At 46.5% G+C, this 23,878-nt stretch overlaps 1 pseudogene; it reads left to right on the top strand.

Annotated features, from left to right (window-relative positions):
* LOC116543698 overlaps positions 1-23,532 on the top strand; it is a 28,171-nt pseudogene extending 4,639 nt beyond the window's left edge.
* Positions 23,533-23,878: the final 346 nt, after the last annotated feature.

The raw sequence follows: 23,878 nt of genomic DNA on the forward strand, positions 1-23,878 counted from the left end.
GAATCGATGGAGCTGAAAAACACAACACAAGAACTTCGTGAAGCATGCATAAGTTTCAACAGTCAAATAGACCAAGCAGAAGAAAGGATATCAGAGGTCGAAGATCAACTCAATGAAATAAAACGAGAAGGCAAGATTAGAGAAAAATGGGTAAAAAGGAATGAAGAAAGTCTTCAAGAAATATGGGACTATGTGAAAAGACATAATCTACATTTGATAGGTGTACCTGAATGTGACAGAGAGAATGAATCCAAGCTGGAAAATATTCTTTAGGATATTATCCAGGAAAACATCCCCAACCTAGCAAGGAAGGCCAATCTTTAAGTCCAGGAAATACAAAGAACACCACAAAGATATTCCTCAAGAAGAGCAACCCCAAGGCACATAATTATCAGAAGCACCAGGTTAGAAATTAAGGAGAAAATACTAAGGGCAGCCAGAGAGAAAGATCGGTTCACCCACAAAGGGAAGCCCATCAAACTCACAGCAGATCTCTCAGCAGACACCCTATAAGCCAGAAGAGAGTAGGGGCCAATATTCAACATCCTTAAAGAAAAGAACTTTCAACCCAGAATTTCATATCCAGCCAAAATAAGCTTCATAAGTGAAGAAAAAATAAAATCCTTTACTAACAAGCAAGTACTCAGAGATTTCATGACCACTAGGCCTGCTTTACAAGAGCTCCTGAAAGGGGCACTAAACATAGAAAGAAACAACCAGTATCAGCCACTCCAAACACATACCAAATGGTAAACAGCATCGACACAATAAAGAAACTGAATCAACTAATGGGCAAAACAGCCAGCTAGCATCAAAATGGCAGGATCAAATTCACGCATAACAATATTAACTCTAAATGTAAATGGGCTAAATGCCCCAATCAGAAGACACAGACTGGCAAATTGGATAAAAAGCCAAAACTCATCGGTGTGCTGTGTCCAGGAAACACATCTCACATGCAAGGATACACAAAGGCTCAAAATAAAGGGATTGAGGAAGATTTATCAAGCAAATGGAGAGTAAAAAAAAAGCAGGAGTTGCAATTCTTGTCTCTGATAAAATAGACTTCAAACCAACAAAGATCAAAAGAGACAAAGAAGGACATTACATAACGGTAAAAGGATCAATGCAACAAGAAGAGCTAACTATCCTAAATATATAGGTAACCAATACAGGACCACCCAGATACATAATGCAAGTTCTTAATGACTTACAAAGAGATTTAGACTCCCACGCAATAATAGTGGGAGACTTTAACACCCCATTGTCAATATTAGACAGATCAATGAGACAGAAAATTAACAAGGATATCCAGGACTTGAATTCAGACAAGCAAACCTAATAGACATTTACAAAATTCTCCACCCCAAATCCACAGAATATACATACTTCTCAGCACCACATCATACTTATTCTAAAATTGACCACATAATCGGAAGTAAATAACTTCTCAGAAAATGCAAAAGAATGGAAATCATAACAAACAATCTTTCAGACCACAGTGCAATCAAGTTAGAACTCAGAATTCAGAAACTAACACAGAAGCACACAGCTTCATGGAAATTGAACAACTGGCTCTTGAATGTTGACTGGATAAACAAAAACTAAGGCAGAAATAAAGTGTTCTTCAAAACCAATGAGAGCGAAGACACACCATACGAGAATCTCTGGGACACATTTATAGCAGTGTCTAGAGGAAAATATATAGCAATAAATGCCCACATGAGAAGCAAGAAAAGATCTAAAATAGACACCCTATCGTCAAAATTGAAAGAGCTAGAGGAGCAAGATCATAAAATCTCGAAACCTAGCATAAGACAAGAAATAACTAAGATCAGAGCAGAACTGAAGAAGATAGAGACACAAAAATCCCTTCAAAAATTAATAAATCCAGGAGCTGGTTTTTGAAAAGATCAACAAAATACGCAGATCATTAATGAGATTAACAAAAAAAGAAAAGGGAGAATAATCAAATACATGCAATAAAAAATGATAAAGGGGATATCACCACAGATTCCACAGAAATACAAACCATTATCAGAGATTATTACAAACAACTCTATGCACATAAACTAGTAAACCTGGAAGAAATGGATAAATTCCAGGACACTTGCATCCTCCCAAGCCTAAAACAGGAAGAAGTCAAAACCCTGAATAGGCCAATAACAAGGGTTGAAGTCAAGGCAGCAATTAAAAGCCTACCACCCAAAAAAAAAGCCCAGGTCCAGATGGGTTTCCAGCAGAATTCTACCAAACATATAAAGAGGTCTGGTACCATTCCTTCTGAAACTATTCCAAATAATCTAAAAAGAGAAAATCCTTCCCAAATCATTTTATGAGACCAACATCATCCTGTTACCAAAACCCAGCAGAGACTCAACAAGAAAAGAAAACTTCAGGCCAATATCCATGATAACCATAGATGCAAAAAACTTCAATAAAATACTGGCAAACTAATTGCAACAGCAAATCAAAAAGCTTATCCACCATGATCAAGTAAGCTTCATCCCGGGGACGCAAGGCTGGTTCAACATACGCAAGTCTATAAACTTAATTCACCACATAAACAGAACCAAAGACAAAAACCAAATGATTATTTCAATTGATGCAGAGAAGACCTTTGACAAAATTCAACAGTGCTTTATGCTAAAAACCCTCAATAAACTAGGTACTGACGGAACATATCTCAAAATAGTAAAAGCTTTTTACAACAAACCAACAGCCAATATCATACTGAATGGGCAAAAACTGGAAGCATTCCCTTTGAAATCTGGCACTAGACAAGGTTGCCCTCTCTCACCACTCCTATTCAATATAGTACTAGAAGTTCTAACCAGAGCAATCAGGCAAGAAAAAGAAATAAAGGGTATTCAAATAAGAAAGGAGGAAGTCCAATTGTCTCTATTTGCAGATGACATTACTGTATATTTACAAGACCCCATCCTCTCAGCCCAAACTGAAACTGATAAGCAACTTCAGCAAAGTCTCAGGATACAAAATCAATGTGCAAAAATCACAAGCATTCCTATACACCAATAACACACTTAAAGACAGCCAAATCAAAAACAAACTGCCATTCACAATTGCTACAAAGAGAATAAAATACCTAGGAATACAACTAACAAGAAATGTAAAGGACCTCTTCAAGGAGAACAACAAATCACTGCTCAACGAAATAAGACAGGACACAAACAGATGGAGAAACATTTCATGTTCATGGTTAGGAAGAATCAATATCGTGAAAATGGCCATATGGCCCAAAGTAATTTACAGATTCAATGCTATCCCCATCAAGCTACCAATGACCTTCTTCACAGAACTAGAAAAAACCACCTTAAAATTCATATGGGACCAAAAGAGAGCCTGCATAGCCAAGTCAATTCTAAGCAAAAAGAACAAAGCAGGAGGCATCACACTACCAGACTTCAAACTATACTACAAGTCTACAGTAATCAAAACAGTGTGGTACTGGACCAAAAAAGAGATATAGACCAATGGAACAGAACAGAGGCCTCGAAGGCAACACCACACATCTACAACCATCTGATCTTTGACAAACCTGAAAAAAAAAAAAAGCAATGGGGAAAGGAGTCCCTGTTTAATAAATGATGTTGGAAAAACTGGTTAGCCATGTGCAGAAAGCAGAAACTGGACCCCTTTCTGACACCTTACACTAAGATTACCTCCAGGTGGATTAAAGACTTAAGCATAAGACCTAACACCATAAAAACCCTAGAAGAAAACCTAGGCAAAACCATTCTGGACATAGGTGTAGGCAAGGACTTCATGATCAAAACACCAAAACCATTGGCAACAAAAGCCAAAAAAGACAAATGGGACCTAATCAAACTCCGCAGCTTCTTCACAGCAAAAGAAACCATATTAGAGTGAAACGGCAACCAACAGAATGGGAAAAAATTTTTGCAATCTGCCTATCTGACAAAGCGCTCATATCCAGAATCTACAAAGAACTAAAACAGATTTACAAGAAAAAAACAGATAAGCACATTCAAAAGTGGGCGAAGGATATGAACAGACACTTTACAAAAGAAGACATACATGAGGCCAACAAACATGTGGAAAAATGCTCATCATCACTGGTCATCAGAGAAATGCAAATCAAAACTACATTGAGATGCCACCTCATGCCAGTTAGAATGGCAATCATTAAAAAATCTGGAGACAACAGATGCTGGAGAGGATGTGGAGAAATAGGAACACTTTTACACTGTTGGTGGCAGTGTAAATTAGTTCAACCATTGTGGAAGACAGTGTGGCGATTCCTCAAGGACTTAGAAATAGAAATTCCATTTGACCCAGCAATCCGATTACTTGGTATATATCCAAAGGATTATAAATCATTCTACTATAAGGACACATGTACACAAATGTTCATTGCAGCAATATTTACAGTAGCAATGACCCGGAACCAACCCAAATGCCCATCAATGATAGACTGGACAGGGAAAATGTGGCACATATACACCATGGAATACTATGCAGCCATAAAAAAACGATGAATTCTTGTCCTTTGTAGGGACATGGATGAACCTGGAAACCATCATTCTCAGCAAACTGATGCAAGAACAGAAAACCAAACACCGCATGTTCTCACTCATAGGTGGGTGTTGAACAGTGGTAACACATGGACGCAGGGAGGGGAGCATCACACACTGGGGTCTGTCAGAGGAAAATAGGGGAGGGACAGCAGGGGGTGGGGATTTGGGGAGAGATGTCATGGGGAGAAATGCCAGATATAGGTGATGGGGAGGAAGGCAACAAATCACACTGCCATGTGTGTACCTTTGCAACAATCTTGCATGTTCTTCACATGTACCCCAAAACCTAAAATACAATGAAAAAAATGTAAAAAAGGTGGCACTAAATAGACCACACAAAGGCTCTTGTTTTGGGCATGTACAGTGGCTCATGCCTATAATTCCAGCGCTTTGGGAGGCTGAGGCAGGTTTATCACCTGAGGTTGGGAATTCAAGACCAGCCTGACCAACATGGAGAAACCCCATCTTTACTAAAAATACAAAAAATTAGCCAGGTGTAGTGGTGGGCACCTGTAATCCCTGCTACTCAAGAGGTTGAGGCAGGAGAATCACTTGAACCCAGGAAGCAGAGGTTGCAGTGAGCCAAGATTGTTCCATTGCACTCCAACCTGGGCAACAAGAGCAAAACTCCATCTCAAAAAAAAAAAAAAAGAAGAGGAAGAAGAAGAAGAAGAAGAAGAAAAGAAAAGAAAACTTGTTTTTAGTATGAGCACAGAGATGAGAAAGCAGAGCTCAGCTCTTTGGGGCCTCAGCTGGGACCACCTGCCCTTGGGAAGCACAGGCATTGTGCTGTTTTGTGCAAATTCTTGGATGATTTTGAGAGCACCATGAGGATTGGTTCTAGGTTTACAACTAAGTGGTAGTGAGGAGGTGAATTCACAAATACAGAATCTGCAGATAATGAGAATTCAGCCCCACTGGTCTCTGGGGCTGGACATATGGAAACTCCAACGGAATTAGCTGCAAAGCAGTGCAGGAATTCAGTATGATGCTTAATTATCAATATATTGTATAAAAATCAATACTGGTTGGGTGCTGTGGCTCATGCCTATAATCTATACTTTGGGAAGCTAAGCTGGGAGGATTGCTTGAGTTCAGAAGTTTGAGACCAACCTGGGTGAACAGTGAGACCCCATCTCTAAAAACAATAAAATTAATTAAATAAATAAATAACTCTAGTTTTTTTATATATATAAAATATTTGCTTTGTTACAGAATAAAAGAAAGGAAAAAAATCCATTAAAATAGCAACTGGGGCCAGGCGTGGTGGCACATGCCTGTAATCCCAGCACTTTGGGAGGCTGAGGTGGGTGGATCACTTGAGGTCAGGAGTTTGAGACCAGCCTAGCCAACATGGCAAAACCCCATCTCTGCTAAAAGTACAAAAATTAGCCAGGCATGTGGTGCATGCCTGTAATCCAGCTACTCAGGAGGCTGAGGCAGGATAATCACTTGAACCCAGGAAGCAGAGGCTGCATGAGCCAAGATCATGCCACTGCACTCCAGCATGAGTGAGAGTGAGACTCCATCTCAAAATAAATAACTTTTACAACAAAATAAAAAATAAAATAGCAGTTGGCTTGGCTGAAGGTAATCAGTTATCTCAACTGATCTCTCACAGTCAGTTGCAGATGGAATTCCTTCCTCTAGTCTTTCCCCCAGCTCTCACTGCTGCACTTGACTCATCTTGAAAAAGACATACAAGTATCCATTGGAACGATGTTTAAAAATCAAAGGAAAAGGGTTGGGGGACAGTGGCTCATGCCTGTAATCCCAGCACTTTGGGAGGCCAAGTCGGGCAGATCAGGAGGTCAGGGAATCAAGACTATCCTGGCCAACATGATGAAACCCCGTCTCTACTAAAAATACAAAAGTTTTCTGGTCGTGGTGGCATGCCCCTGTAATCCCAGCTACTAGGGAGGCTGAGGCAGAATTGCTTGAACCCAGGAGGTGGAGGTTGCAGTAAACCAAGATCTCACCAACTGCACTCCAGCTTGGAGACAGAGTGAGACTCCATCTCAAAAAAAAAAAAAAAAAAAAAATAGAAAGAAACCAAGGGAAAGCCTTCATAAGACACACACATAGGGCCCTAATGAAGAGGCTGGGTCATCAGTGGTTGGGAGCTCAGGAGTAGAAAGTCCATGCTGTACAAATGGCTCTGCCTCCCCAAGCCTCGCTCACATCTCCTGGAAAATGCTGCTGCTTCTCTCTCTGTTTCCACCCATGAGCTGCTATGGGTAAGGGGACTTCCAAAGGGGCCATGCTGGGTGAGTGCTGGGCTTGGCAGAGAGGAAAAGGGATGTCAATTTTCACCTTACATCTGTCTGTGAGAAGGCACCACTTTGATCATTCAAGAAAATTAGTTAATAAACTTCATCTGAAATCTGATCTTGAATAAGGGTCACAAACAGCAATGGTGTCTTTCAGGAGGGTAGGAGGGAAGGTGATTAGGATTGTGAGTGTTGGAAGTCAAGAATAATAAAATGCCCAAGGGGCAGCGGGGAGGCAGAAAGACTCCCAAGTCTAGAACAGAGGCAGAAAAGGGATGGGACTGGGGCTTTTTCTTTTTTTGCTTTTCTTTTCTTCTCTTCTCTCTTTCTTTTTTTTTTTTTTTTTTTTTTTGAGACAGAGTTTTGCTCTTGTCACCCAGGCTAGAGTACAATGGTGCAATCTCAGTTCACTGCAACCTCTGCCTCCCGGATTCAAGTGATTCTCTTGCCTCAGCCTCCCAAGTAGCTGAGATTACAAGCATGCACCACCATGCCTGACTAATTTTTTTGTAATTTTAGTACAGATGGGGTTTCACCATGTTGGCCAGGCTGGTATTGAACTCCTGACCTCAGGTGATCCACACCCCCTTGTCCTCCCAAAGTACTGGAATTTCAGGTGCAAGCCACCACTCCCAGCCTAGGACTGGGGCTTTTAAATGGGCATGCACGTGAAATGAAAAGGCCCATCTGGGACAAATGAAGGAAGTTGTACAGTGAAACCATGAAGTAATTAGATCCGGGGTCATGCCATCCTTAGGTATGCCTTGAAGGCTGAGCTGGGTATGTCTGAAGCCCAGACCTGTCCATAGAAGTTCTTATTTGAAAGGTAAACTCCTAATGTGGCCAAGTCTTCCCCAAACCAAAAATCCCATGCTGGTAACAGGCAGGTTCCTCCTCAGCAGCATCCATAAACTGAAAGACCCCTCCTCTTCTCTCAATACTGGACTGACTCCAAATGTAGCTGAAGTCACAATAACACAAAATAAAGCAGTGGATCCCTGATGGGGGGGGGGGAAGTGTCATTGATGTGCAGCTGGCTGGGCTAGCACCCCTGAGGCTTCCCTGGCTCTTGCCATCAAAGCATAGAGCCAGGCTAGAGGAAGCCACACTGTTTGGAGGTAAATCTGCTGACTGCTGTTGGCTAGGCCCCCATGGCATCACTCACAGTTTCCTGCCATGCTTTGTGGCCAGGGCCTGGCTGGCCAGCACCCTGAGATGTGGAGCGAGAACAGAGCAGGAACAGCAGTGATCCAGTCCCTGCTTTTCTGCTGTCAGCCAATGGCTCAGGGGTTGGAGAGCTGCCCACCAGACTAGGGAGAAACAGGACCCATCTGATCCCCACAAGGGGTGACTCTACTCATCGTGTCCTGGGTACAGGACAAACAGCCGCAGGCATTTGTGTGGTTGTCTGTGTGTGAGCAATGGAGTTGGCCCTGAGCTAGAGGGGGCCTTGGAGGGACAATGTACAGCATTTGCTCCAGGGGCCTGAAAGGTTACAGGGAGTGTAACAGGTAGGAAGTGGAAGGGACTGTGGGCAGGTAGGTGGTCACTGTGCTGCTGCCAGGGGTGGTGCCAGGAAGGGCCCTTCAGGTGGCTGTGCAGTGCAGGACAGGACTGGGACACCCCCAAGGGGTCCACCCTGGGAATCCTATCCCGTCTTGTTGGGGTTTAGGTGAACAGATACTGTCCCAGTCCCTGGAATGGCCTTGGCTATGTTTGTGTCCTTCTAAGAAATGGGGCCACCACGCTTAGTGCTTCTCTTCTCACAGATGGGAACTCACACCCTGTCTCTCCCCCCATCCCGGGTCTCGAGGGACACTCTGCTATGTGGTTGGTGGAATCCACTGGGATAAAACTGGCTTCAGGAGGGTCCTGGTGGGGGCAGCTCCATGTCATTTACCTCTTCACTGCGGTCACTCCAAACATCATCACCATCCTGACCCAGAGGGTCAGCATCTCCGAGAGGCTGCTGTGACCACTGGGCAAGAAGCAGGCAGCCAATGAGAGCCCTAACCTCCTGCTGCCCCCGTCCCTACCTGTCCTGTCAGAGGAAGGCCCTGGCGACACCCTCCCAGTGCACACAGCCACCAACTTCTCCAACTCCATCTCCCCTCAAGCCCCCTCATGACCAAGAACAGCAGCTTCGTGAGAAGGGACAGTTCCCTGACAGGCATCAGCAAGTTCACGTCAACTTTCTGCATGGCCAACATAGACAGAATCCTCCTCGATTGCTTCACGGGTGGCCACAACAGCTACCTGGCCATCCCTGGCAGTGTCCCCAGGCCACCCATCAACATCAGCTTCCCCCGAGCCCCTGACAGCTTCTACCTCCAGGACCGTGGACTTCTGGAGGGCAGATACCTGACCTCTGGCTCTGACTGGGACATCCTGAAGGGGCTCCTTGGACACCTCCAAGTCAAGGTTGTCAGGAATTCTGAAGAGACCCCAGACCTTAGCCATCCTGGACACTGCCAGAGAAGGTGGTCCCGAAACTAGCAGGAAAAGGAACATGACCTTCAGTCAGTAGGTAACAGCAAATGTCAGGGGAGAGGCAAAGATCAGGGGGCAGCATACAAGGATCCCCCTGGTCAGTTAAATGACAAAGAGGGAGAGTCCATCCAGTAAGAAATTCCCAGCCATCATGGAGGTGTTGTCAAGTGCTTTGGCCTAAAGAACAAAGCCTTAGAGGCCAAGTGTGGTGACTCATGCCCATAGTCCCAGCACTTTAGGAGGCTGAGGCGGGAGGATCACTTGGGCTCAGGAGTTTGAAACTAGCCTGGACAACATGGCAAAACCCTGTCTCTACTAAAAATATAAAAATTAGCTGGGAGTGGTGGTACATATTAGTGGTCCCAACTACTCTGGAGGCTGAGGCAGGAGGATGGCTTGAGTCCAGGATGTTGTAGGGAGCCTTAATTGTATCACTGCAGTCCAGCCTGGGTGACAGAACAAAGCCCTGTCTCCAAAAAAAAAAGACAAGCTTCAGAGACATTACAACTTCACTTACTTCTTGGTGAACAAGTTCTGGGCCTGAGTCCGCCAATGAGCGAGTGAGTTCAGGGCATCTGTTAGATATCTGGTGGTTTAAAACCCTGGCTGGAAGTGACAGTGACAATTCTTTTTTTTTTTTTTTTTTTTTTTTGGAAATGGAGTTTTGCTCTTGTTGCCCTGGTTGGAGTGCTGGAGTGCAATGGCATGAACTTGGCTCACCACAATCGCCATCTCCCAGGTTCAAGCAATTCTCCTGCCTCAGCCTCCTGAGTAGCTGGGATTACAGGTGTGTGACACTGTGCCAGCTAATTTTGCATTTTAGTGGAGATGGGGTTTCTCCATGTTGATCAGGCTTGTCACAAACTCCCTACCTGAGGTGATCCACCTGCCTCAGCCTCCCAAAATGCTGGGATTACAGGCATGAGCCACTGCGCCCAGCCTTATCATTCTTTTAAACACTTATGTTTGCCTAAAGGTAATTCAGGCTGAGCCTGTCCCACTAGTTACTTTCTTATAGGCATTGCATGTACCCCACTTGTTTTGAGTATTTTTCCGTAGATGTCCAGGCTCTGGCTCATTTTGGCCGTGGGAATCCTCTATCTATAAATCCAAGTCTTCGTTGATGGTGGAAACAAGACGTGAAACATGCAGATGCTCTTGGGATCATCCCTCTTGGTGCCTGGCATCAGTTAACTCCCAGAGGCTGTAAAAACAGGAATTTCCAGGGCAGTGCCATCTTCTGCGAAGGCCAAGAAACTTCCGGAAAGGTGTAAGCTGTTTAAGTTGTATTTCCTATACGTCAGATGTACTGCAAGGCCACCAACTGATATGTGGGGTTTCACGAGATTTTAGAATCCATGATCTTTTTTTTTTAAGACAGTCTTGCTCTGTCACCCAGGCTAGAGTGCAGTAGCACCATCTTGGCTCACTACAACCTCCAGATCCCAGGTTCAAACGATTCTCCTGCCTCAGCCTCCCGAGTAGCTGGAACTACAGGTGACTGCCACCATGCCCAGCTAATTTTGTGTTTTTATTAAACACAACATGGTGTTTCACCATGTTGGCCAGGGTGGTTTCGAACTCCTGACCTCAGGTGATCCGCCTGTCTTGGCCTCCCAAAGTGCTGGCATTACAGGTGTGAGCCACCATGCCCAGCTGTTTTGTTTATTCTTTTCTTTTTTAATTATTTTGTCTTGTTTTGTTTTTTACTTTTTAAAAAAATATAGATATGGGCTCTTACCAAGTTGTCCAAGCTGATCTTGAGTTCCTAGGCTCAAGCAATTCACCTGCCATGGCCTCCCAAAGTGCTGGAATTACAGATTTTAGCTATTGTGCCCAGCCTTGTTTGGTTTTGTTTTGAGACAGGTCTCACTCTGTCGCCCAGACTGGATTATGGTGGTGCAATCACAGCTCACTCCAGCCTCAATTTTCCAGGCCCAACTGATCCTCCCATCTCAGCTTCCTGAGTAGCTGGCATTACAAGTGTGCACCACCACACCCAGCTAATTTTTATTTTTTGTAGAAATGAGGTCTCACTAGGTGGCCCAAGCTGGTCTTGATCTCCTGGGCTCAAGCAGTCCTTCCACCTCAGCCTCTCAACGTGCCAGGATTCCAGGCATGAGTCACCATGCCCAGCCCGTTTTCTCCTTGGAGTGAGCAGGATGGTGCCTTCCATTTGCTTTTCTCTGGTGTGTGTGGCCGGGGTGTCTTCATGACTGCATGCCATCTCAGTGTGAGGAAAGGTGCTGCCCAGGTGTGTGCAGGCCACACGGAGACATCTGTTGAGGCTCCTGGTGGCATCAAGGACAGCAAGCTCCTGTTTAGAAAGGGCTTGAGTCACTGAGAATCACTGGAGAGACAGGAAAGCCCGTCATCATCAAGGAAAGAGATGTTCTAATTGCTTGCGCTGAGGGCACTGTCACCCTCACTATGGATGATGTCGGGGTAATTGATCTGGTCTTTGTCAACACTGGATCATTCCAGATAGTTTCAAAAAGTTCACACTGGCTTTAGATTCAGTTCTTTAGGTGTGGTTGAAAATCTTGCCTTCAGATTCAGTTCTTTAGGTGTGGTTGAAAATCTTGCCTTCATCCTCCTTTTCTGTTTCCTTCCTCCAGAGAGTGTAATTTATGTTTCAGTTCTTTGAGGAAAGTAAAAATCATGAGCTAAATATAAACACATATGGGCTCAGTGGAGAGAGAGGTGTAGCTGCTATGTGGTTCCTCCAGCAGGTGCTGAGGTGGGTGTCCTGGGAGTCAGCACAGCATCCTCTCAGCTTCCCTTCCCAGTGGAAGTATCCACAGACTCCCCAGTGGAGCCAGCGCCGCTTTGTTCTCCAACATCTAAATTCAAAAACTATTAGTTTCCCAAGATGGGAGGATCACTTCAGGTCAGGAATTTGAAACCAGCCTGGGCAACATAGCGAGACCTCATATCTATAAACATTTTTTAAAACTTAGCTAGGCATGGTGGTGCATGCCCGTAGTCCCAGCTACTTGGAAGGCTGAGGTGGGAGGATCACTTGAGCCCAGGAGCTTGAGGCTGCAGTAAACCATGACCACAGCACTGCACTCCAGCCTGGTGACAGAGCAAGACTCTGTCTCTAAAAAAATGACAAAAGGCCAGGTGTGGTGGCTCACGCCTGTAATCCCAGCACTTTGGGAGGCTGAGGCAGGCAGATCACAAGGTCAAGAGATCAAGACCATCCTGGCCAACATGGCGAAACCCTGTCTCTACTAAAAATAAAAAAATTAGCTGGGTGTGATGGTGCGCACCTGTAGTCCCAGCTACTCAGGAGGCTGAGTCAGGAGAATCTCTTGAACCCGGGAGGTAGAGATGGCAGTGAGCAGAGATGGTGCCATTGCATTCTAGCCTGGCAACAGAGTGAGACTCTGTCTCAAAAAGAAAGAAAAAAAAAAGACAAAAATGGCAAGCTCTTCTGTCCCCTGACTGGAGTCTGTACCCCAAACCCAACCAGGGCTACTTGGAATCAAACCTTCTCCTTCCAGGAGGAGTTTGCAAACCCAGTGCAGATATCCATGGAATGTTGCTCTTGAGCCCCAGAAAGCCATCTAAGCTCCCTCGCTCTAAGCCCCGTCACTCTAAGCCCCCTGGCTCCAGTTTCCATCCTGTTGACCATGAGATGCATAGTGTGCTCTGTGAGCCCCTGTCGAGGGCTGAGACACTCGTGGGGACAGAGCCACCCTGTCTTCTGTGTGTGTTGGGGGTGGCTGAGGGGTCGTCTGTCCAGAGAGAATTTTGAACACATGTTCCTGGTGGCCACCTTGAAATAAGTCTTTCCAGCCTTCTCTTATGGAAAATAAAGGACTTCCTAAGTGTCTAGATGCGAACTGACCCCCACTCCTTTTTTTTGAGTTGGAGTCTTGCTCTTGCCACCCAGGCTGGAGTGCAGTGGCATGATTTCAGCTCACTACAACCTTCACCTCCTCAGTTCAAGCAGTTATCCTATCTCAGCCTCCCGAGTAGCTGGGATTACAGGTGCCTGTCACCATGCTTGGCTAATTTTTGTATTTTAAAGTAGAGACGGGGTTTCACCATGTTGGCCAAGCTGGTGCTGAACTCCTCACCTCAGGTAATCCACCCACCTCGGCTTCCCAAAGTGCTAGGATTACAGGCATCAGCCACTGCACCCGGCCTGATCTATTTTTTTTTTTTTTATTTCAAATGTTTTTTGCATTTTGCAAAGTTTTATCTCACTCCCTGTCACACAGATCTTGCATCCTGTGGCCAAATTTTGGGCATGCCTGAAATGAAATTCTAGTATTAGCTGCTCAGGGCCTCAAAAGCGATGCCCTCAGGTGGTTCCTCTGAGGCTGGTGTCAGTGTAGGGCTCGTGTTGTCTAACAAGAAGACAGACCAGGAAGCTTCTGTGCAGTGTTTCCGAGAGTGCGTCCCCCTGAGCACAGCAGAGTCCGTGCTGTGTTATGAGGGTGCCGTGCTCTGAGGAGGGATTTGTGGGCTCTTCCCAGGTTGCCAACATTCTGCTCAATGGTGTGAAGTACGAGAATGAGCTGACTGGCTCCAGCCAAGCAGCCTCTATCCATGGGCCGCTTCTGCTTCACCATCTGCAACATGCCCAAGGCACTGCACGTGCTCTGCATCAACCACTTCCTGGGTGAGCTCTTGGCCAAGCCTCCCCATGCGTCTGGGTCCTGCTCAGAGCTCTCGCCCCACGTATCTCCCAGGATGGCTCCAAGCTTCTCTTCCCAGGAAGCTTTCCAAGTTCACCAGTCTCCCACGACAGCACCAAGGCCAGGCCTGGGGTGTGGTGGCTGCACTGGAGGGCTTCTCTCCTGGTGCCTGCCCTGGACAGCTCCAAACTGAACCTGATGTCCACATTGACAGCCACTGAGCTCACTCTGGAACCAACACCTGGGGCTCCCCAGAGCCCAAGATTCTCATTACCAGAAGCTCTTTGAACAACTCCACAGTGAAATGATGGACCCACATCTTTCCACTTTCCCACCTTCCCACTTTGTCTTGTTCTGTTTTGGGGCACAGACCCCACCCCTGCCTGCCAATATCTATTGTGGTTTGTAAATTCACCAAGCTCAGCCTTCAAATGACCACTGAAAAGCACCAATTTGTATTTCGTTCCATTTGGTCATTTTGCTCTGTGGAGTTGTCGAACATTTGAGCATGATTAAGAATTTTGAGGCTGGACGTGGTGGTACACACCTGTAATCCCAGCACTTTGGGTGGGCAAGGCAGGTAGATCATGAGGTCAGGAGGTGCAGACAATCCTGGCCAACATGGTGGAACCCCGTCTCTACTAATAATAAAAAACTAGCCTGGCGTGGTGGCACATGCCTGTAATCCCAGCTACTCCGGGGACTGAGGCAGGAGAATTGCTTGAACAAGGGAGTCTGAGGTTACAGTGAGCCAAGATGGCACTACTGAACTTCAGCCTGGTGAGAGAGTGCTGTCTCAGAGAAAAAAAAAAAAGAATTTGAGATAATCTAGGGCTCCCATACATTGTGGAACACAAATCAACAAAACTTAAAAGGCAATTCCGTAATGGGGGGGACTCTTAAATATGTTCCTACCTTTTATCCCTGTGACCTAACTCAGTATTTCATGCAAACTCATAATCAAGACCATATTCAGAATATATGTGCAAGGTATTTATCACAGTATGGTTTAGGACAGCCACAGACTGGATGGGGGATAGAGGTGTCCAACAGTTGGGGAAGGATTAAATATATTCAGGCGCATCCACACTGTGAAATATTTTGTTGCCATCAAAACGAGTCTGTTTAATAATTCTTGATGGCTTAGAACATTATAGGCGATAATTCATTATGGTTCAAGAGGACCTATAAAAACCACCTTCCTCTACCAAAGAGGGAATTGTCATGGTTCAGGGAATGGAGCACTAAGGTCTATGTCATCGCATTCATGTATGTGCTTTCCGATGGATTTTTCCCAATGGGCCCCCACTCCCACATCGCCCAGGGAGCTGGAGCACCTCTGCCGCTACTCTTGCCTCATGTTTATAAAAATATATAATGGCTTAAAATAAAAGATTGTAAGAAAATTGTGTTAGTCTGTTCTCACATTGCTAATAAAGACATACCCCAAACTGGGTAATTTATAAGGAAAAAGAGGTTTAAAGGACTCCAGTTCCACATGGCTTGGGAGGACTTCCAATCATGGTGGAAGGTAAAGGAGAAGCAAAGGCACATTTTACATGGCGACAGGGAGCAGGGCAGGTATAGGGGAACTACCCTTTATAAAACCATCATACCTCATGAGACTTATTCATTTTCATGAGAACAGCATGGTAAAGACCTGCCCCCATAATTCAATTACCTCTCACTGGGCCCCTCCCATGACACATGGGGACTATGGGAGCTACAATTCAAGATGAGATTTGGGTGGGGACACAGCCAAACCATATCAGAAACAAATACAGTTTTGGGTTTTGAGACAGAGTCTTGCTCTGTTGCCTAGACTGGAGTGCAGTGGTGCTATCTTGGCTCACTGCAACCTCCACCTCCCAGCTTCCAGTGATTCTCCTGCCTCAGTCTCTGGAGTAGCTGGGACTACAGGTGCATGCCACCATGCCCAGCTAATTTTTGTATTTTTTAGTAGAGACAGGGTTTCGTCATATTGGCCAGGCTGGTCTCGAAATCCTGACTTTGCAATCTGCCTGCCTCAACCTCCCAAAGTGCTGGGATTACAGGCGTAAGCCACTGTGCTTCGCCCAAACTTAGTTTTGACAAAGGTTGTCTTGGATGGTGAAGCTAGAGATATTTCTTCTTTAATGTTTGAATCCATACAAATCGCACATAACATTTATAAGCAGTAAATGCATGTTGGTTAGAGAAAGGGCAGGGTGCTGCCTTTGCCCTGAGGTCATGAACCCCTTTCTTTCTTCCAGGGTGGCTCTCCTTTGAGGATATGCTGCTTTTCTATACAGACTTCATGGGCAAGGTGGTGTTTCAGGGGAACCCCAAGGCCTTGCACACGTTAGAGATATATTAGTAGTATAACAGTGGCATGACCATGGGGTGCTGGGGTATGTGCACCTACACCTTCAGTGCCACCTTCTACTCAGGTAGCTGCACCTGGCCAGGCTGGCAGGCAGTGAGGGCTTTGGTCAGGTCCATGGAGATTGTGAAATGAAGGCAGGTTTGTGACCTTATGATTGCAGACACTACATCCCAATTCAGGGGTATGCCACATCTTTCCCAGTTGCAGGGCACTGGGCCTGGGGGACCCAGCCTGAAGAGGCCAAGCCTGGGAGCCTCAGGTCTCTGAGAGCTGGTGGCCCTTGGGAGCACAGGTGTGGTGTGTCAGGACCTGACTAAGCCCACAGACCATAGCGATGGCAAAGCAGGGGCCCAGGGGGAGCCCCAAGGCCACTCCCAGGCAGCATGCTGTCCACCAGCCCCCAGCTCCTTCCCACTTCACTTCAAGGGACCAGTTTCCAGGGAGGTGGGGACAGGGCTGTGTGATTATGGAGTGTGGGTGTGGGCAGAGGCCAGGGGCCCAGATGACTTTGAGGTTCTGTGTCTGGGGGACCCTTGGAGCACAGTGCTGAGTTCACACCAGGATGAAGCTGAGGTGCCATCCCCACGGGGCCTATCTGGTAGTGTGCACTGGGGAAAAAAATTTCCAAGAGGTCCACACACTTTTTCTGAAAAAGGCCAGAGAGTTGGCATTTCCAGCTTTGCCAGCCCAGTGGTCTCTGTTGCAGCCCCTCACTGAAAGCCACAGACACAGGAAACTGAGTGTGTGTGCCACAGACCAGTAAAACAGTACTGTGTTCACTGAAATAGGAATTTCATAGGATTTTCACATGTCACAAAATATTCATATCTTTTTGATTTTTGTTTTTTGAGACGGAGTCTTACTTTGTCCCCAGGCTGGATTGCAGTGGCGTGATCTCAGCTCACTGCAACTTACGCCTCCCCCGTTTAAGTGATTCTCCTGTCTCAGCCTCCTGAGTAGCTGGGACAAAAAGCCCATGCCACCATGCTGAGCTAATTTTTGTGTTTTTAGTAGAGAGGGTTTCACCATGTTGGCCAGAATGGCCTCGATCTCTTGACCTCGTGTTCCACCCGCCTTGACCTCCCAAAGCACTGAAATTACAGGTGTGAGCCACCATGCACGGCCCTTTTTCTGATTTAATTTTTTTTAATTAAAAAAAATTTAATTTACAAAACTAAGCTGCAGGCTAGACTTCACCTTCAAGCCATAATCTGCCAATTGCTTTATTTTAGTTGCCCCCATTTTCATAGGTTCTACCTCCAAAGTAGAGGGTCACTGAAGGGCTGCAGCAAGAGGAAATTAGATGTCAATTGCGAGTCTATGGGGCAGCTTCTTGGATGCTGGGTTCCCCCATAGCTGGGTGGCCTCGGAGTGTGGGGAAGTGGCCCCATTTTATCTGATTCTAAGGAGCCCCATCACTGACATCCATGCCATTACATCATCTTGGGGGGAATAAAGATGGTGGCCAGCTTCAGGACAGGCTGTTGTTGTACTCATAATTGCACAAGAACACAGAGGTTTAGCTGGAGACCTTAAGTCCTGAGCCTCTTTGGTGTCACAGCATGAAGACCCCTTCACCTGCAGAAGCCCTGGGGGACCTGACCCGGGCTGGTGTGAACAGGACACCCCAGTCCTGCCATCCATCCAGACAGCCCTGTCCTGGGCACCCACCAGAGTTACTGGGGCAGTCTCTCAGCTACCCTGGGTCCCCGAGGAAGTACTTTCTGGTCTGGGGCAAGTGGCCTACCAAGCTAGTTTCCACCACTGCTAGCATCAGGGTAAGCCACAGGGAGGTGGCGCTAGAAGCTAAGTCCCTGGAGGCTCTGGCCATGTGGCATCACTCACCCTCTTTGCAGCCCAAAGCTATCCTGGAGAAGCTGGAGGAGTTCCTCAGCATCTGCACCCTCTGTTTCATCACTTATCTCACCTTTGTCCTGGGAACGGGACTCACCACCCTCTCCAGGAAACTATATGTGGTCCTGTTGCTCTGCATAACCTACAGGGTTCTATTTTCCATGCTGTGCACCTTGCCCTACTTGCTGCTCTGTGATTACTACTAGGCTCCCACCACCATGCCAAGCTACTTAAGGTAAGTGCTCTCCCTGGTCTTGCTTCGGGTCCATTCCTTGGAGAAACCCCACTGAGAACTGTCCTCCAGGACACAATCTGCAGAGCTGGGTGCAAAATGATGACTGTCAAGACAGCAACAGCATAGCATTAAACTCAGGGGGCCCTTCTGAGCAAGGGGTGTGCCCTGTGCCTGCATTCCCCTCATTGCTTTCTTAGCAGAAGCCTCTAGTCCACCCAGGCTCTAGGCCAGACTCCGTATGCTTCACAGGGAGGCAGGGAATGGGAGACCACCCCCTCCCTACTCCTTTGTCAGGTCGCCAGGCCTCCTGGTGATGCTTGTCCCAGCCATTCACAGTGGGACTTACGGAGAGGCAGTGAAGCTCAGAACACTTGCAATCCAGATCAATAAGATGTTAATGCAATATTTTAAAAAATCAGAATTCATTAATCCCAGCACTTTGGGAGGCTGAGGTGGGCTGATTACAAGGTCAAGAGATTAAGACCATCCTGGCCAACATGGTGAAACCCCATCTCTACTAAAAATACAAAAATTCGCTGGACGTGGTGGCATGCATCTGCAGTCCCAGCTACTCCAGAGGCTGAGGCAGAAAATTGCTTGAACTTGGGAGGCGGAAGTTGCAGTGAGCCAAGATCACGCCAGTGCATTCCAGTCTGGTGACAGAGTGAGACTCTGTCTCAAAAAAAAAAAAAAATCAGAATTCATGCCAAAAATCCATACAAAACAATATAACCAAAATTTTAAATAAAGAGGGGATCAGTTCACCACATACTAGAGGCTCTGAGAGCCAGCTCAGCTCCCAATCCTTGAGGCAACATCCTTTTTCTATTTGAACTTCAGTTCTATCCTTGAATCCTGACTAGATGTTCCTTGCCATCTGGTCTCAGAATTCTCAGTTTTTATTCCCTGATCTACTTGCCAGTTTTATCACTTTGCCCTTGTTTCTCATGGCTTCCCATCAAACCATGGGTATTAGGTGACAGCATAATTTATCAGATTTGGTTTTGCCCAAATACTGGGCATGCTTTAATAGCAACCGAACCATTTCATTATTTGAATAGGCATGGGTACCTACCAAGCAGATTAAAAGTGTATGGTACCCAGCTGAGTGCAGTGGCTCATGCCTGTAATCCCAGCATTTTGGGAGGCTGAGGCGGGTGAATCACAAGGTCAGGAGATTGAGACCATCCTGGCCAACATGGTGAAACCCTGTCTCTACTAAAAATACAAAAAAAAAAAAAAAAAAAAAAAAAGCTGGGCAGCTGGGCATGGTGGCACATGCCTGTAGTCCCAGCTTACTCAGGAGGCTGAGGCAGGAGAATTGCTTAAACCCAGGAGGTAGAGATTGCAGTGAGCCAAGATTGTGCCACTGCACTCCAGCCTGGTTGACAGTGCAAGATTTCGTCTCAAAAAACAAAACAAAAAAAGTGTATGGTATCCATCCTTCAGAAAAGAACAGCCAAAACCTTGTTATGGATTATGGATTTAGCATAAAGAAGAACAATCGGGCATAAATTAAGAGTTAAAAGGGAAGCTGGATCCCAGAATTCAACCTGTATTTATAAAAATATGATGTATTTAGCTACTATTTGGCTTAAATGAACTTGTTGAGCTAGCTTGGTACATGTTACAACTTTTACTATTTTCTACAGAGAAAATATTTTCTTTCTTTCTTTTTTCTTTTGAGATGGAGTTTTGCTCTTGTCACCCAGGCTGGAAAGCAATGGTGGAATCTCGGCTTACTGCAACATTTGCCTCCCAGGTTCAAGTGATTTTCCTGCCTCAGCCTCCTGAGTAGCTGGGATTGCAGGTGCCCACCACCATGCCGAGCTAGTTTTTTATTATTATTATTATTTCTTTAGTAGAAACGGGGTTTCACTATGTTGGTCAGGCTGGTCTCAAACTCCTGACCTCAAGTGACCCACCTGCCTCGGCCTCCCAAAGTGCTGAGATTACAGGCATGAGCCACCACACCTGGCCAATATTTTCTAATTCAAGTTGGAGCTATCTGTGCCGCGGTTTCTCTACTGTTGTACATAAATGTGTTTAGTATAAAATGAGCTAATGTATAAAATACTACTCTATACCATAATATACACTGAAAAAAAAAAAGAAAGAGAGGATCAGTAACAGTGCCAAACCACCCTATACTGGAGTCTGAGGCAGTGGCTCACACCTGCAATCCCAGCACTTTGGGAGGACTAGGTGGGTGGATCACAAGGTAAGGAGTTCAAGATCAGCCTGCTCAAGATGGTGAAACCATGTCTCCACTAAAAATAAAAAAAATTAGCCTGGCATGGTGGTGGGTGCCTGTAATCCCTGCAACTCAGGAGGCTGAGGCAGGGCACTGCTTGAACCCAGAGAAGTGGAGGTTGCAGTGAGCCAAGATTGTGCGACTGCACTCCAGTCTGGGTGATAGAGTGAGACTCCATCTAAATGAAAAAAAAAGTGCCTTAAAAGGCCAGGCGCGGTGGCTCACTCTTGTAATCCCAGCACATTGGGAGGCCAAGGCAAGTGGATCACTTGAGGTCAGGAGTTTGAGACCAGCCTGGCTAACATGACAAGACCCTGTCTCTCATAAAAATACAAAAATTTTGCAGGTGTGGTGGCCCGCACCCATAATCCCAACTACTTGGGAGGCTGAAGAAGGAGAATCACTTGAACCCAGGAGGTGGAGGTTGCAGTGAGCCAAGATTGTGCCACTGCACTCCAGCCTGGGAGACAGAGACTCTGTCTTTTTTTGGTATTTTGCTCAGCATAGACTTTTTTTTTTCTTTTCTCTTTTTAAGATGAAATTTCACTCTTCCTGCCCAGGCTGGAGTGCAATGGCACGGTCTCATTTCACTGCAACTTCCACCCCATGGGTTCAAGCGATTCTCCTGCCTCAGCCTCCTGAGTAGCTGGGATTACAGGTACGCACCACCATACCCAGCTAACTTTGTATTTTTAGTATAGACAGGGTTCTACCATGTTGGTCAGGCTGGTCTGGAACTCCTAATCTCAAGTGATCTGCCTGCCTCAGCCTCCCAAAGTGCTGGGATTATAGGCATTAGCCACCACACCTGGCCTCCGCATAAACTTTTAACAGCTATATTGAGATACAGTGCACCATTGAATAGCATGTGAAGTGTACTGTCGGTGGTTTTAGCACATGCAGAGTTGTATGATCATCACCACCATCAATCTTAGAAGAGTTTTGTCACCCAGGAAGAAACCTCAGCTGTCACCCCTCTAACCCTCCCACTCTCCCAGTCCTAGGTGACCACTAACCTACTTCCTGTCCTTATTGACTTGCATTTTTGGGATGTCTCATGTGATGGAATCAGGCAACACTCAGCCCTTTGTGTCTGGCATCTGCAACTCAGTTGTGGGCTCCAAGGTCCATTCATGTTGTTGCCTGTGTCATTGCCTCATTTCCTTTTACAGTCGTGTAATGTTCCCACCATGATTTTTTTTTGGCAGTGACTTTGAAATTTTAAAATACTGCATTGAAATATTACCTGGACAGCCTGCACAACATAGCCAGGTCCCATCTCTTAAAAAAAAAAAAAATTAAAAATTAGCCAGGCGTGGTGGCATGCACCTGTAGTCCTAGCTACTCAGGAGGCTGAGGTGGGAGGATCACTTGAGCCCAGAAGGCTGAAGCTGCAGTGGGCTGAGATTGTGCCACTGCACTCCAGCCTAGGCAACAGAGCAAGACCTTGTCTCTCACAAAAAGAAATGTGACCTGGATTACTGAGTTTCTCTCTCTCCCCCCACCTTTTTTTTTTTTTTTTTTTTTTTTTTGAGATGGAGCCTTGCTTGTCACCCAGGCTGGAGTTCAGTGGTGTGATCTTGGCTCACTGCAACCTCCACCCCCCATGTTCAGATGATTATCATGCCTCAGCCTCCCGAGTAGCTGGGATTACAGGTGCCTACCACTATGGTCAGCTAATTTTTTTGAATTTTTAATAGAGACAATGTCAGGCTGGTTTTGAACTCACGACCTCATGTGATCCACCCACCTCAGCCTCCCAAAGTGCTGGGATTACAAGTGTGAACCACCGCACCTGACCTTTTCTCCCTTTTAATCTCATGTCTCGGTTGCCTCCCCCAGGCCTAGCCCTGATTTGTTTCAGGGAGTTTGCAGTCTGACAAGTTCAGCTAGGCTGGCCCTTAGCACAGGCCTTCTGATGGGGATAGAATTGGCACAAGAAGCCACAGGGGAGGCCCAGGCCTCAGGTCTCAGCGATGCCCACTCACCCAGCACCTGGCAGGCTGACTGATGCTGGGGGAGCTAAGTAGGGGGAGCCCATGCCCTCCCCACCATCTCTCCACACAGGCCACACTCTCAGCCGCTGTCCCCCAGCATGGCAGGCAGGGAAGGGAGAGTGAGTGACGCATCCAAGCTGGAGGCCACTAGGACCTTGGAGCTGTAGGCACAGGAGCCGAGGCCAACATGTGCAGAGGACTTCAGGGTGTGGGGCAGGCTCCATCCTGGACGAAGGTGACAGAGGGAAAGACAGGATTGGAGTGGCCACATGGCTAGACAGATTGGTTTTCTTTGGGTGAGAGGATGGGGAAGAGCTCACGTGCTGAGCGGGGAAAGTGTCTCCAGCCACCTCGGCCCATGCGAGCTCAGCCCTCCACCCCATGAGTCACAGATTCTTTTCTTTGTCATCATCTCTCAGAACACAAATATTGTTCAACTCTTGGCTGAACTCCCTGTGAACATTGTGCTGGAAAATGTGAGCTGCTGTGCATGGGCTGCTCAGGCCTCCTGGGCTTGCAGGACCTGCAGGGCTTGGTCACCTTGTGCCGGCCAAGGTATGTCTCACTGACATGTTTCTTCCTCTGGGTCAGTTTGCAGGGTCCAGTGCAGATGGCACCCAGTGGGGCATGAGCGTGGACATCTCCCTGCCCAGCTGCCAGTACTTCCTGCCCAGATTCTGGTCTCCCTGGTCCTGGGGCCCCTGACCTCGGCTGTGGGCAGTGCCAATGGGGTGATGTACTTCTCCAATCTCATGTCCTTTCTGGGCTGCTCAATTCCTGCCTGTTTGTCATTTAGGAAATTTCCCTCAGCGACGCTGCAGATGAGGAGCACCAGCCCCTCCTGCTGAACATCTGACATTGCAGAGCTTCAACTCTGGACTTGCACTGGCACCTGGGGGTCTGGAGCAGGCCAACCAGTGAGGACCAAAGGGCCTTGGTGGACAGGGCAACAGGCTGCCTACTGGAATATAAATATGTGTTAAAATAATAAAGGACAGCAGCAAAGCCTACAGTTTCTAGCTGTTACTTTCCAGTGGCTGAGAGGGACCCTGGGGACTGAGTTACTCTCCTGAGGACTTGGGTAGGGGAGGTTTGTAAGATTCTTTTTTTGAAAGTAAAGGTGTAATTCAATGGTCCTCAACCAGGGGCAATATTTTCACCCCACCCCCACCCCCAGGAAGACATCTGGTAATATCTGGAGA

This window comes from Sapajus apella, unplaced genomic scaffold, assembly GCF_009761245.1.
Source record: "Sapajus apella isolate SASKATOON/1434 unplaced genomic scaffold, GSC_monkey_1.0 scaffold193, whole genome shotgun sequence".
In the NCBI taxonomy this organism is placed as follows: Eukaryota; Metazoa; Chordata; class Mammalia; order Primates; family Cebidae; genus Sapajus; species Sapajus apella.